The sequence below is a fragment of the Camelus ferus genome, chromosome 12 (genome assembly GCF_009834535.1).
Source record: "Camelus ferus isolate YT-003-E chromosome 12, BCGSAC_Cfer_1.0, whole genome shotgun sequence".
Lineage (NCBI taxonomy): Eukaryota > Metazoa > Chordata > Mammalia > Artiodactyla > Camelidae > Camelus > Camelus ferus.
In genome coordinates, this window is record NC_045707.1 from 18153469 (window position 1) to 18169472 (window position 16004).

The 16004-nt window shown below is 38.7% G+C and overlaps 1 protein-coding gene across 9 annotated transcripts in view; it reads right to left on the bottom strand.

Annotated features, from left to right (window-relative positions):
* ATF7 (activating transcription factor 7) overlaps positions 1-1076 on the bottom strand; it is an 81666-nt gene extending 80590 nt beyond the window's left edge. For 5 of the 9 annotated variants that reach the window (XR_004324495.1, XM_032492968.1, XM_032492971.1 and 2 more), the window contains exon 1: positions 593-664. The gene's annotated coding sequence lies outside the window, so the exon portion shown is untranslated. Of the gene's footprint in view, positions 1-10; positions 503-592; positions 666-923 lie in introns of those variants that run through there. The other 4 variants (XM_032492970.1, XM_032492963.1, XM_032492967.1 and 1 more) reach the window with 3 other exon arrangements.
* Positions 1077-16004: the final 14928 nt, after the last annotated feature.

The following is a 16004-nucleotide window of genomic DNA, read 5'->3' on the forward strand; positions in this document are numbered from 1 at the left end:
CCTTCTCTACCTCTATCCCTGCTTGCTTGCAGGCTGGTCACCAGACAGGGTGCCATATCCACCAAAAGCCCTAAATCCATTTCTCAGGCTTCTTCTGATACCTAGACTAAACACCTGTATATATCAGCCGTCTCCTAACCAAACACTTCCCTTACGCCTCTGAATTCCCTCATTCCTTTCCCAAAGTGATGTCTTTTGGCTACTAAGCTACCTATTAAGTCTTCCTAAACTCATTCACTTAATTTTCTCCAAATCTATACTTTCACTCTTATATCATGTCACTGATACTCTTTTTTATAATTCAATCGAAATGGCATGCTCTCACTTCCAGTGGTTTACCTCTCCCGATCTTTCAAGCCAAACCCAATGCTATATTTTCACCTACTCATCCCTACCTCCTGCCTATTACCCCTGCTTCTTCCACTGCCAAGCCTCTAACTCCACTCTTAAAAGAAGCCCTGGGTCTTCAACCAGTTTAGTACCCCTCCCCTTTCTCCCATTCCACCCCATTCCAGGCTCCACTAGCCTTCCATTCCCTCAGGATTCAACTCCCCTCTCCTTGCCACGCCCTGTGCCCCCCGGGGCTACTTACCCCAAGTTCTCCCCACACTTCAGGCCTCTGGCCCCGCCTTCCCCCCAAAGGAAGGAGGCGGGAGGAGGGAGAGAAGAGGGGCGGCGCGCCTCAAGGTGAAGGCGACCACCCATTAGTGGTCATTGACGCCAGTCATAGCTTCCTTCTCTCTTATTGGTCGGCCTTAGCCTATGCCCCACCCTCTTCCTCAGACAGGGCCTGGCCACCGCCTCAGCGCCCCCGTCCAACACACACTGGGAGGGGAGACCCCAGCCTGGGACAGTGGGACTGGCCAGAGTTGATGGAGAGACTCCCGTCAGATCATGGACTAGTTAATATTAACAGGACTCACCCGCTGGTAGCTCCGTCGCCTCCCGCCCGCCCGTGCTCGGTCCCACAATCTGTCTCCAGCTCCTCCTTTCCCCCCTCAGCGGAGCAGATACTTTCCTCTCGTCCGGCCAGGCGCGCTCACTTCTCGCGAGATGTGGAGGGGGTGGAGGAAGGGCGAGATCCGCAGAGCCTGAGTTGGAAAGGGGCCGAGGGGCGGGGCTCTGGAAAAAGACTAGGCCGGACTTTCGGTGGGCAGGGCTAGGGAGGGAGGCTGAGCGAGTTGGGAAAGCGTTGGTCACACGTGTTTGGCTGCCGAGAGTAAAGGGGGAAAGAAAGAAAAAGAATGAAATGGAATCCTTACAGGTGCCTGTTGTAGTGGAGATCCAAAAGGTTCTTATTTTAAAGAATGAGATTATCTCAAAGGAGCGCACGTTAAAAACGAGACAAGATTATACCTCAATAAAGCTGTTAAAAAGAAAGGGGGGGGGGGAACCCGAGATAGCTACGCAAGATGGTTCAGGGTTCCAGATAGCCAAGTAGTTTCATTTTCTTCTTTGCACTTACAGTAGCATCGCTGCAGTGTGTGTGACTGTATACAGAGGTAGGGAATGGTAAAAATTCAACCGCAGGAATTGGAGACTTAAAATGGGCAGATTGTTTCTACTGTCCTCCAGTTACTTCCTTAATGGCAAAGTGGTTTGAAATACCCTTAGCCCTAGAACTGAAGTGAATGTATTGGGAAAAGCAAGTGCCCTGCACAGCAATCCCAAGTCCGTCATTTTCTCTGAGTCTCTTTCCAATGGGACCAGCAATCGCATTTTACTCAGAGCTGTAGTGATCAAATGAGATAGTATATGAAACTTCTTGGGAATTAAAAGGCACTATATTTATTACTCAGCAAGTATTTTAACAAATACTTAGGACATACAATGTGCAAAGAACTGTTCTGGGCATGGGGAGAAGAGTAAACAGATCAGGTCCCTGCTCAGGTAGAATTTACGTTTTAGTGGGGAGGGGGAGATAGTTATTAAACACAAATATTTCAGTTAGTGTAAGAGTGCTTCAGAGTAATGAGAGATAGTGACTAAGAGTAGGATGGCAACTTTGCTCCTGGTGTTGAGAAGGCCTCTTTGGTTTTAATCGAGTTGAACTCTGAGAAAGAGACAGCCTTGGGAAGATTTTGGTTGAAACATCAAATTCACAGACTGTATTCAAAATTTTCTCATATGGTTACCAAGGTGGTAAATTTTATGTAATGTGGTTTTTTACAACTGAAAGTAATTTTTAAAATGCTACTGTAATTATAAGGAGAGTTGCCTCAAAATATTACCTAAGGAATCTCTTTTCTCTTAGGTAACTTTCTCTTGCAGCTTTATATTACTCAGCTTTCTGAACTTCCTGCCTAGGAGCTCATCTAGCCTCGTAGCCTCTGAAAGGTAGAAAGAATCCAGGTGATTTCTTCCTAAGTAACAAAGATGAAACAGAAGAACAGAATCACTTAACTTACCTAAGTTCTTGTGAAGTGAATTGAGAAAAGTTGAGAAGAGTCCTGGCTTCCAAACTACTCTCCCCAAAAACAATTCCTACTTAAAATAATACAATGATTGAAACAGACCCTCAATATATATGGGAGATTTAATAACAGAAGGACCATTACAAATCAGAGAGGAGGTGATTCTGCAAATTATGCTAGGTAAATTGACTATTACTCTATACATACAATAATAAACAGAATAGCTAACATTTATAGATCTTACTATGTTCCAGGCACCATTCTAAGTGTTTAACATGTATTAATTCATTTTCCCCCAAATTTATATTTCCAATTCATCTCTCTCCCCTGAACTGCAGACTAATATCTCCAACTGCCTACTTAACAGATCCACTGGGATGTCTGATCAGTATTTCAAACTTACCATGTCCAAAACAAATTTTTCCTTTCTCTCCCACATGTGCCCTTTCCCTAGTCTTCCCTATCTTAGTAAAAGATCCCTTCATTGTTCCAGTTGTATTTTTTAATTGATATAATTCATATACCATAAAATTAATCTTTAAAGTGTACAATTCAGTGATTTTTTTTTTAGTACATTCACAAAGCTATGCAACTATCACCAATATCCAATTCCAGAACATTTTCATCACCTTCCAAAGAAACCCCATACTCACTAGCAGTCACTTCCCATTTACCCCAACAAAACCCTGGCAAACACAAGTCTACTTTCTGTCTTTGTGGATTTCCCTATTATAGACATTTTATGTAAATGAGATAATATCCTCAAAAAACTAAAAACAGACTTACCATATGATTCAGCAATTCCTACTCCTGGGCATATATCTGGAGGGAACTCTTAATTTGAAAAGATACATGCACCTCAGTGTTCATAGCAGCACTATATACAATAGCCAAGACTGGAAACAATCTAAATGTCCATCGACAGATGACTGGATAAAGAAGCTGTGGTATATTTACACAATGGAATACTACTCAGCCATAAAAATGAATAAAATAATGTCATTTGTAGCAACATGGTTGGACCTGCAGATCATCATTCTAAGTGAAGTAAGCCAGAAAGAGAAAGAACACCGTATGATATCACTTATATGTGCAATTTAAAAAAGGAAAAAGAAGACACTAATGAACTTATCTACAAAACTGAAACAAACTCACAGGCATAATAAACGAACTTATGGTTACCTGGAGGGAAAGAAGGTAGGAAGGGATAAATTGGGAGATCAAGATTTGCAAATATTAACTAAATATTAACTACTATATATAAAATAGATAAAGAACAAATTTCTTCTGTATAGCACAGGGAACTATATTCAATATCTTGTAGTAACCTACAATGAAAAAGAATATGAGAATAAATAAATAAATAAATAAATAAATAAATAAATAAATAAATAAATGAAATAATATAATATGTGGCCTTTTGTATCTGGCTTCTTTCACTTACCATAATGTTTTCAAAGTTCATTCATGTTGTAATGTGTATCAGTCAGTACTTTATTCCTTTTATGGCTGAGTGGTATTCTATTGAATGGATATACCAATTTTTGTTTTATCCATTCATCAGTTGATGGGTATTTGAGTTGTTCCTGCTTTGGGGCTATTATGAATAATGTTACTTTGACCATCCATTTACAAGTTTTTACATGGACGTTGTTTTCAATTTTCATGATATATACTGAGGAATGGACTTGCTAAGTCATGTGGTAAGTCTGTGTTTAACTTTTTTAGAAACTGCCAAACAGTTTTCCAAAGTATTTGCATTATTTTACATTCCTACCAGCAATATATGAAGGCTCCAATTTCTCCCCATCCTCACACCATCACTTTTATTATCCATCATTCTGATTCTAGCCATCCTAGTGGATATGAAATGGCATCTCTTGTGGTTTTTAAAAAATTATTTTTATTTATTTTACGGGGGAGGTAATTAGGTTTATTCATTTTAATGGAGGTGGTGGGGATTGAACCGAGGACCTTATGCATGCTAAGCACATACTCTACCACTGAGCTATACCCTCATCATGGTTTTGATTTGCATTTCCCTAATGGCTAATAGTGCTGAACATCACTTCATATGTTTATTGGCCATTTATACATCTTCTATGGAAAAATGTTTATTCAAATCCTTTGCCCAATTTTTAATTGGGTTATTTGTTTATAACAATCTAGTTTGCATGAAATACAAATTACATCTTTCTACATTGTATGACCATCAACATAGATTTATGATTATTGTTTTATACAATTGTCTTTTGAATACTATGGGAGAGAAAGAGTTATTAACAAAAATTACATCATACCATCTTTTATATTTACCTACATAGCTATTTTATTAGTGCTTTTATTTCTTCATGTGGATTACAGTTACTGTCCAGTGACCTTTCACTTCAGCTTGAAGGACTCCCTTTAGTATTTCTTGTAGGTCAGGCTTGCTACTAATGGATTCTTTCCATTTTTATCTATGAGAATGTCTTAATTTCTCATTCATTTTTGAAGAATAGCTTTTCTTGATATAAAATTTTGGGTTGACAGCCCTTTTCTTTTAGTACTTTGAATATGTCACACTGCTGCCTCTAGTCTCCATGCTTTCTGATGAGAAATTGTATTGAGGACTCCTCATACATGGTGACTCACTCCTCTCTGGCTGCTTTCAAATTAACTTTTTTTTTTTTTTAACATTTTTTTTTATTGAGTTATAGTCATTTTACAATGTTGTGTCTCAAGATTCACTCTTAATCTTTGTCTTTTGACAGTGTGTTTATGATATGTGTAGGTGTGGATCTGTATGAAGTTTTCCTACTTGGAGTCTGTTGAACTTCTTGGATATGTAGATTGTTTTTCATCAAATTTGGGAAGTTTTTAGCCATTATTTCTTCAAATATTTTGTACTTTTTTCTCCTCTCCTCTCCTTCCATGGTACATTTTATGGCATATCACAGGTCATTTTTCTTCACTTGTTACTATTGTTTCTCAGACTGGATCATTTCAACTGACTTGCTTTCAAATTCACTGTTTCTCTCTTCTTTTACTCAAATCTGCTGTTGAGCCCTTCCAGTGAATTTTTTCATTTTAGTTATTGAATTTTTAAACACCAAAATTTCTATTTGGTTCTTTAAAAAATAATTTCTGTATTTTCATGGATATTCTCTATTTGGTCAGACATTCTCCTTTATTTAGTTTTGTAGACTTTTTTTTTTATAGTTCTTTGAATATATTTTATTTATTTGATTATTTTTAATTGAGGTAACATTGGTTTATAACATTATATAAGTTTCATGTGTACAACATTCTATTTTGCATTCTTTATACACTACAGTGTGCTCATCACCAAAAGTTTGGTTTCCAACTGTCACCATAGAGTTGATCCCCATCTCACCCTCCTTCACCTCACTCCCTCTCTGGTGACCGCTACTCTTCTCTATATCTATGTGTTTGTTTTTTGTTTGGTTTGGTTTTATCATTTATTTTTGCTTTGTTTTTACATTCCACATATGAGTGAATCATATATTTGTCTTTCTCCATTTGACTTATTTTACTTAGCATAATACCCTCAAAGCCATTTTATGTTGTCACAAATGGCAAGATTTCATCTTTTTTAGGGCTGAGTAGCATTCCTTTGTGTGTATGTGTATGTGAACATGTGAGTGTGTGTGTATCACATCTTCTTTATCCATTCTTGAATATATTTTAAACGGCTGATTGAAAGTCTTGGTCTAGTAAGTTCATTATCTGATCTTTCTCAGAGATAGTTTCTATTGACTACTTTTTTCATTTGTATAATCCATATTTTTTCTTTCTTTGAATATCTCATAATTTTTTGTTGAAAACTTGACATTTAAAATAATATAATGTGGCAACAATGTAAGTCAGATTCTCTGCCTCCCCCAAGGTCTGTTTTGATGCTGTTTGTTGTTGGTGGTGATTGTTTAATGGCTTTTCTGGAATAATTCTGTAAATTCTGTATTCTTTGTCATGTGTGTCCACTGACGTCTCTGCTGAGTTAGCCTAGTAATCATGTAATTATTGGATAGAGATTTCCCTAAATGTCTGGAACCAGTATATCTTTGCCAAGGGACTTTGAGTTCATGTCCGGTTATGCCTTCAACACTCAGCCAGGCAGTTTACAACTCTGCCTTAGGCTTCAGTTTCTGCTTATGCAGAGCCTCAAGTTTAGTCAACAGTGACAGTTTAAGGACATCTAAGGTCCTTCCTGACCATGCACACAGCCTTATAAATGTGCATTGCCTTCGAAATTTCCTGGAACATGTCAGAACATTCCAAAGCCTCAGTGGACATTGTAATCCCCACATTTTCCTTTTAAATTTTTGGTTAGTCTATTTTTTACCCCAACTGTTACCTGCCACCACAGAGGTTTCTGAAATTGACTCTGTAAACTGATTAGATTTAAAGATGCTAATGACTCTATTTCCAGTAGTAAAGTGAGCACTCATAGTCCATGATGTGAACTGGTAATAGACATATACAAAATATCTGTAAGATACTCCTAATCAACTACTTATGAGAAGCAAGGAGCTGGTTGACTGTGTATGTGATACTTCAAACATATTTTAGATAACTAACAAGTATTAATGAGATTGGCTGGTTGCTCCTGTCACTGGACAAAGTGGTGAAAGAAAAGGATGAGCTCAGAGATTCAAATTTTCATTTCAGTTACCACATAAATGACCTGAAGTCTTCTATGTGTGCCCTTAAGGAGGTCCTCATGTCTCATAGCAGAAGGGCTGAGACTGTTGAAAATCAAATCCATAATCTCATTCTGTGACTAGCTGAATTACAACTCAAGTTGAATTCCCAGCCTTTCTGGGTGCCTACTGTTAAAGTGGGGATATTGATTGGGAAAGAATGGGATCCTTTAAGATGGGCTTAGGATGTGTGGGAAGAACCTGATGAAACTGGGGACATTGAGTCCCTAAATTCTGATGAGTCTTCTTTGCCATTGAAGAGACTGCCCTATTTCCAGCCTCCTACCCACAGTGGCCTTTCTACCTCCATTTGAGGGGATTAAACCTTCATTGCCTAAGGAAAGTGTAATGGCCAACCCTGAGGCAGTTTGCCTTGCAAGACAAGGCTGATTCTCTAGACTCACCCCCACCACTCCTCTTTGCTTCTGGACCTATAACTAGACTCAAGTCCCAGCAGGACCCTAAAGATGAGATACAAAGTGTGACCCCTGAGGCAGTATGCTACACTCCAGAAGAACTACTTGAATTTTCTAGTTTATGCAGACAGAAAGCTAGGGAACATGTGTGAGAATGGATACTAAGGGTGTAGGATAACGGTGGAAGGAATACAAAGTTGGATCAGGCCAAATTTATTGATACAGGTTTACCAAGCAGAGATTCTGCATTTAATGTTGCAGCTTGGGAAGTTAGAAAGGACTGTAACAATTTCTTTGGTTGGCTGGCTAAAACATGGACTAAAAGATGGCCTACAGTGATCAAACTGGAATAGCCAGACATGCCTTGGTTTAATGTAGAGAAAGGGATTCAAAGTTTTAGGGAAATTGGAATATTGGAGTGTATTCATCATTTAAGACTCACTCATACTGGGAGGGTCTAGAAGACATACTTTTCACTAATACTATGAGAAAAAGATTTGTGAGGGGAGCCCCAGAATCCTTGGAGAACTCTGTGATTGCTCTTCTCTGTAGGCCAGATCTTACAGTGGGCACTGCAGTCACTGAATTGGGAAACCTAAATGCAGTGGGAGTAGTTTGATCCTGGGATGGCAGGGACCAAGTGGTAGCACTCAATACCAAAGACAAGGTAGACATAGTTACCATAATGAATAGCAGGGTCAAAGCAGCCATCAGAATAGTCTGACTCTCATAGACCTATGGCATTGGCTATTTGATCATGGTGTTCCTAGAAGTGAAATACATAAGAAGTCTGCTAAATTTCTTACTTGAGCTGTATAAGGAGAAAAGTTGTAGATCAGGCAAACAAAAATCTAACCTGAATGATAAAAACAGAGAGTCATAGCCCTTCGGTCAATTCCCACACTTGAGCCAGTTTAGAGATGCAGGACCTCTTATATGAAGAGGGGGCTCAGTCACCTTCAGGAAGGACCATGGTACACCACCCCAAAATTTACACCATTAATCTTTCTCCCAGTCTTCCCCAAAGAGACTTATAGCCTTTTACCAAGGTAATTGCATTGCGGAAAAGGAAATAATCAGACCTTTCAGGGATTACTGGGCACTGATTCCAAACCGACACTAATTCCAAAAGACTCAAAACATCACTGTAGCCAACCAGTCAGAGTAGGGGCTTACGGAGGTTAGATGATCAATGGAGTTTTAGCTGAGCCCTTCTCACAGTGGGCCTGGTGTTTCCCCAAACCCATCCTGTGGTTATTTCCCCAGTTCCAGAATGCATAATCCCATTAAACTTACTTATTTGGTCTATGAAGAAGGCAAGTGGATCTTGGAGAATGACAATGGATTATCACAGGTGTAACCAGGTGGTCACTCCAACTGTAGCTGCAGTAGGAGACGTAGTTTCATTGCTTGGGCAAATTAACCTGTGCCCTTGTACCTGGTATGCAGCCATTGATCTGGCAAATACCTTTTTCTCTATTGCTATCAATAAGGCACACTGGAAGCTGTTTGCTTCAAGCTGGCAAAGCCAGTAATACACCTTCACTGTGTTACCTCACAGGTGTATCAACTCTCCAGCTCTATGTCACGATTTAGTTTGCAGGGATCTTGACTGTCATTCATTTCCACAAGATATCACCCTGGTTCTTTATGTCAATGATGTGATGCTTATTAGACCATGTGAGTTAAGAAGTAGCAACTAATCTAGACTGATTGGTAAGATATTTGCATGCCAGAAGGTAGGAGATAAAATCTGACAATTCAGGGGTCTTCTATTTCAGTGAAATTTCTAGGGATCCAATGGTGTGGGACATAGCAAGATATCCCTTCTAAGGTGAAGGATAAGTTGTTGCATCTGGCCCCTCCTACAACCAATAAAGACGCACACTGCCTGGTGGACTTCCTTGAATTTGAGGCAACACACTCCTACTGGCCCATTTACTGAATGACCCAAAAAGCTGCTAGTTTTGAGGGGGGACCAGAATAAGAGAAGGCTCTGCAACAGGTCTTGTGCAAGCTGCTCCTACACTTGGGCCACATGATCTAGCAGATCTAACGGTGCTTGAAGTGTCAGTGGCAGATATGCTGTTTGGAGCTTTTGGCCAGCTCCTGTTATTGAACTGCAGCATAGGACCTTAGAATTTGGAGCAAAGCTCTGCCATTCTCTGCAGTTAACTACTCTTCTTTTGAGAAACAGCTCTTGGCCTGCCACTGAGCCTTACTAGAGACTGAATCCTTAATCATGAGCAACCAAGTTGCCAAGCAACCTCAGTGGCCCATCGTGAACTGGGTGTTACCTGGCCCACTGGGCCATAAAATTGCATGTGCACAGCAGGACTCTACGTCTAATGGGGGTGGTATATATGTGATTGGGCTTGATCAGGCCCTGAAAGCACAGTAAGTTACATGAAAAAGTGGCCCAAATACCCATGAAGCCCACTCCTGCTACACTGCCATCTCTCTCCCAGCCTGAACCTATGGCGTCATGCAGAGTTCCCTATGATCACCTGGCAAAGGAAGAGACTTAGGCCTGTTTTACAAATAGTTCTGCACGATATGCAGGTACCTCTCTGAAGTAGACAGTTGCAGCACTATGGCCCCTTTCTGGGACATTCCTGAAGAACAGTGGTGAAGGGAAATCCTCTCAGTGAGCAGAACTCCAAGCAGGGCACCTGGTTGTTCTCTTTGCTTGGAAGGAGAAATGGACAGGCATAAGATTATACACCAATTTATGGGCTGTCGTTAATGGTTTGGTTGGATGGTCAGGGACTTGGAATAAACATGAGGGGAAAATCAGTGACACGGAATTTTGGGGAAGAAGTATGTATATGGACTTCTCTGAATGGGAAAAAAAAAGATATTTGTGTACCTTCTGAAATGTCACCAAAGGATGACTTTAGCAGAAGAGGATTTTAATAATCATGTGGATAGGATGACCTGTTTGGTGGATATCAATAAGCCTCTTTCCCCAGCCACTCCTGTCATCACTCAATGGACTCATGAACAAAGTGGCGATGGAGGCAGGGATGGAGGTTATGCATGGGTTCAGCAACATGGACTTCCATTCACCAAAGCCAACCTGATGGCCACTGCTGAGTGCCCATTATGGCACTGTTCCTCGGGGTGATCAGCAAGCTAGCTGGTGGCAGGTTGATTACATTGGACCAATTCCATTATGGAAAGGGCAGCATTTTGTTCTTGCTGGAATAGACACTTCTTTTTTTAAAGACACTTACTCTTGATATGAATTTTCCTTCCCTGCACATGATGCTTCTGCCCAAACTACCATCTATGGACTTACAGAATGCCTTATCCAATGCCATGGCATTCCATTCAGCATTGCTGCTGATCAACGAACTCACTTCACAGCAAAAGAAGTGCAGCAATGGGCCCATTCTCATGGAATTCGCCAGTCTTACCATGTTCCCTACCATCTGGAAGCAGCTGGTTTGACAGACCATTGGAATGACCTTTTGGAGACTCAGTCTGTCAGATGCAATATCTGATTATTTTTGCTAATGTATAAATATAATTGATTTTTCATGTTGATCTTGTGTCCTATAACCTTGCTAAACCCTTAGGTCTAGTGTTTTTTTGGTGGACTCCATAGGATTTTCTATATAAGTAATCATGCTATCTATGCATGTAGGACAGTTTTACTTCTTCCTTTCTAAAATGTATGCTTTTCTTGCTTTTCCTTTCTTTATGCACTGACTAGAATCTTATACACAATGTTGAAAGTCAGTGGTGAGAGTAGACATCTCTATAATTCTCAGTGTACTTCCAAATGTTTCAAATGATTCACATTAAAATTTTTTTAATTCATGTCAAACTTAAAAGATACAATAGTACAAGTAACTTTTTTTCCCTGAACCATTTGAGATGATGTTTCATCAGTCCTGAATACTTCAGCGTGAGTCCTACCAAGTAGAGCATTCTTCTACATAACCACAGTTGAGCCATCAGAATCAGGCTGTATTGATCAATATCAGTATCATTGATATTGGATACATCACTACTATATAACCCACAGACCCTGTTCAAGTTTTTCCAATTGTACCCAAAATATCCTTCAGTGCAAAAGGATTCAGGCCAGAATCACATGTTGTATTTAGTTGTCATGTCACTTTATTCTTCAATATGCAACTTGTCTTGGTCATGGTCTTCCCTTGATTTTCCTGAACTTGACACTTTTAAAGATTATAGGCCAGTTATTTTGTAGAATGTTCCTCAATTGGGTATGTCTGGTATTTCCTCATGATTTGATTCAGATTACACATTGTTGTCAGGAACTACAACAGAAGTGATGTTGTTCTAATAGCATCCTATCAGTCTATATATTGTTTTGATTTGTCCCATTAACGGTAATTTTAGCAACTTTCATCCCATGGTTATGGTGATGTCTGCCAGGTTTCTCCACTATAAAATTATCCTTTTTCCTTTTGTAATTAATGAATATTTTGTGGGAAAGTACTTTGAGACTATGGAAATATCCTACTCCTCATCAAATTTTCATCCATTTGGTTTAGTATTCATTGATGTTTTGTGGCTTAATTATTACTGATGGCTTCTAAATGGCATTTTCTAATTCCATCATTTCTTCTACATTAATTAGTTGTCATTTTACCGAGAAACACTTTTTCTTCTTCCCATTTTATTAATTAACTTATTACTATCAGAATGACTCAGATTCCTGTTTTATTCAGTAGATTCTCATCTTTCACCGCTATTATTTAATTTGATGTTTAAATTGTCACGAATTTAGCCAGTGGGAGATCCTTCAAGCTCGCTTTTATATCCTTTTGAAATGATGTCCCCATCATTTTTTGGAAGCATAACTGACTTACAGTATTACATTAGTTTGAGGTGTACAACGTAGTGATTTGATAATTTTATACATTACAAAATGATCACCATAATAAGTCTAGTTACCATCTGTCACCATACAGAGGTATTATTGACTATGTTCCCCATGTTGTATATTATGTCTATGACTTATTTTATAAGTAACATATCCCCATCATTATTTGAGCATTCCAAACTTTGTCCTGGCACAACCATATATTTCAGGTTCATCTTGTACTTTCCCGCTCAGCCCCCAAATGAGCCCTTTTTCCAAGAAGCAATGGTTCTTTTCAGTGGAGAATTGGTATTTAGAAACCATAGATCAATGCTACAGAGTGTCACTATTTCCAGGTCCTTTCAGTGAACAGAATTAGGGGGAAATGTGCGTGTGTATATTTATACATTTCACCCTGATACCTCTAATTCTAACCTAATGTTAACAGGGTTCATTCCGATTTTATCCTTTTCCTAAGCTGAGGCCCTCTTCTGGCAGAAGAAACTGGCTCCCTTTATCCTCAATATGTTTATTTATTTCATGAATCCCATTTATATATAACTAATCTTCTGTTGCTGTTGCCGCCCATCCCTCCCCCGACCATGGATGCCTGCTTGAGCTCCAACACCCCATGCCAGGCTCCCACAGTGGTTCCCCCACATGGAATAGGAACCCTCTTTACCCTCCTCAGTCTCTAATGCACCACAATGGGCCACTGCTTCTGCTCATCTAACCGGACTCCTACATTCCCCACTTAATAGCTTTTAGGCTGAATTATTCAGGAAGGAAGGAGGGGGAAAGAAAGGAAGGTAAGAAGACAAGCGGGCTCATAATTACTTTTTAATTAAGGAGAAAAAAGGCCTCCAATCATTTTGATTCCTGACTGTCATTCACAGGAGTATTTTTGGCTACTCTTACCTGTGGCCAAAAGGAAATCAGGTTTCATTATCAAACTGAGTGTGGCTATCTGTGTCCATGATATTTTTAATAGTTTACATAGCTACACCAAAAAGAACCTTGTTTGAAGTTATTAGATATACAAATTCAGGGGACAAAATAGAATAGCTGGATCCAAGAGAGCTACCAGAGATTCAGTATTACTCTTTCATCTTTGACTAAGCTCCTCAGTACAGACTTCTAGCTGGAAGAATATGCCCCAGGCACTTATAGATAAGCCACGCCCTGCAGCTTTTTCACACTGAGTCAGGTTGAAGATTTAAGAGTTATCTCACAGGGAATGCCAGATCTGGACCTAAGATGGATGATAAATATTTTGCACCAATTCAGGAAGGCAGCAGTGTGAAAGAGCATGGGCTCTGAAACCAGACATTCGGGGTTCCAGTCCCTCCTATCATATTTACTAGAAGTGAAAACCTTGCAAAAACTGCTCAGCCTCTTTGGGACTTAACATCTTCATTTCTAAAATGGAGCTTCTACTTCATAGGATTATTTAAGCAGATTAAGCAATACCCTTAAAACAGAGTCTGGCACTAGAGGTCGATTTGCCTTGAAACTAAAGACACTTTAAGTTTCAGGGGATCTAACTTGCACAGCCTACCCCCAAAGCCCTGTACTTAATTTTATATTTGTAATTTTTAAAAATTTTTCTTAAAGAGAATCCCCAAATTGTATAAACTTCAGGCCCTAGCCAACCTGGGTCTGTCTCTGTCTGGATGTAGTAAGTACTAGATAAAAGTTAGTTTTTATCACTTACATCAAATATTAAGAGTGGTCCTTTACGGTATTTTTAATTTTGTGCAGGTATTTTTGGTTTTGGTTTTTTTTTTGCTTTTAAGTTGCCCCACCTTGTAGAAAATAAACTACAAGTCATATTGTAGGATATTTCTTTCATTCATTCATCCATTAAAAAAAAATTTGAGTAGTTACTATGTCATAGGTGCTCTTGCGGCCAAGACTGACATGTACATAATTACAATGATACAGAAAGTGCTATAATAAATGGATGCATAGACACATAGAGGAAGGAACAACTAACTCTAGAGTAAGTTGACAAGTTCGGGCTTTTGACTGAAATATTTTAAAGGGTAAATACGAGATTTGGAGGGTAGAGGATTATTCAGTTTGAAGAAATAACACATTCAAAGGCCTTAATTCCTTCATTGAATAAATGTTTATCAAGGATCTACACTATGGCAGGCACTATTCTGGATGCTAAGGTACAGTGATGAACAAGTCAGGCCAACGGCTGGGCTTTCATGGAGCTTACACTCCACTAGGTAGGGTAATGTGATCGAGTGTTACGTGAGTGTATAAGTTTGTGTCCATTCCAAACCAAATGGAAGAGAGGCCTTTCTGAGAGGAAACATTTGAGGTGAGGCTTGAATGACAAGAAGGAGTCAGACATGAGAAGACTGGGGGCAGAGGCTTCACTCAAATGCAAGAACTATTAGTAGCAAAGGACCTAGAATAGCTAAAACCATTTTGAAAAAGAAAACAAAGTTGGAGGACTTACACAACCCAACTTCAAGACTTATATAGAGTTACAGTAATCAAGACAGTGTGGTTTTGGTGTAAAAATATATATATCAATGGAAGAGAAAAAACAATCTAGAAATAAACTTAACTGCATGTGGTCAACTGAATTTCAACAAAGGTGCCAAGTTAAATCAATGGAGAAAAGACAGTCTTTTCAAAAAGTGGTGCTGAAACAATTAGACATCTGTATGCAAAAACAGAAACACAACTCAGACCTTGTACCATGTGAAAAAGTCAACTTGAAATGAACAATAGACCTAAATACATAATCCAAAACTATAAAACTTCTATAAGAAAATATAACTGAAAGTATTCATAATTTGGGGTTAAGCAGAGATTTCTTAGCTAGGACATAAAAAAAAAAAAACCATAAAAAAACTGATAAATTTGGATTTCATCAAAATTAAAAATTTCTGTCTTCAAAAGATCCTGTTTAAAAAAATGAAAGAAAGAAAAAAAAAACCCACCAGCCGTGGACTGGGAGAAAATATATGAAAAACATGTATTTAATAAAGGACTGGCATCCAGAATACAAAAAAAGCTCTCACAACTCACTGAGAGAAAATAAACAACCTCATTTTAAAAATGGACAAAAGGTTTGAACATTTTACCAAATAAATAAAAAGATGCTGAATATGACAGCCCTTATGGAAATGCAAATTAAACCACAATGCTGTACCACCACACACTCAGTAGAATGGCTAAAATTAAAAACAAAGATAATACAAAGTGCTGGGGAGAATGAAGAGGAACTATATTGCTGGTAGGAATGCAAAATGATATACCCCATTTTGGAAAACAATTTGACAGTTTCTTATAAAGTTACATATACTTACCACATAACTCAGAAATCCCACTTCTGGGTATTTACCCAAGAGAAATAAAAACATCTGCCCACATATGCTCATGTACACATGAATGCTTGTGGCAGTTTTATTGTAAAAGCTCAAAAAAGGAAAATATCTAAATGTCTATCAACTGGTGAATAGATATACAAAGTATAGTCCATCTATATAATGAAATACTACTCAGCAATAAAAAAGAAAAATACATGCGACAACATGGATGACTCTCAAAAGCATTATGCGAAGTGAAAGAAGACAGACATAAAACTCCACATACTGTTTAATACCAT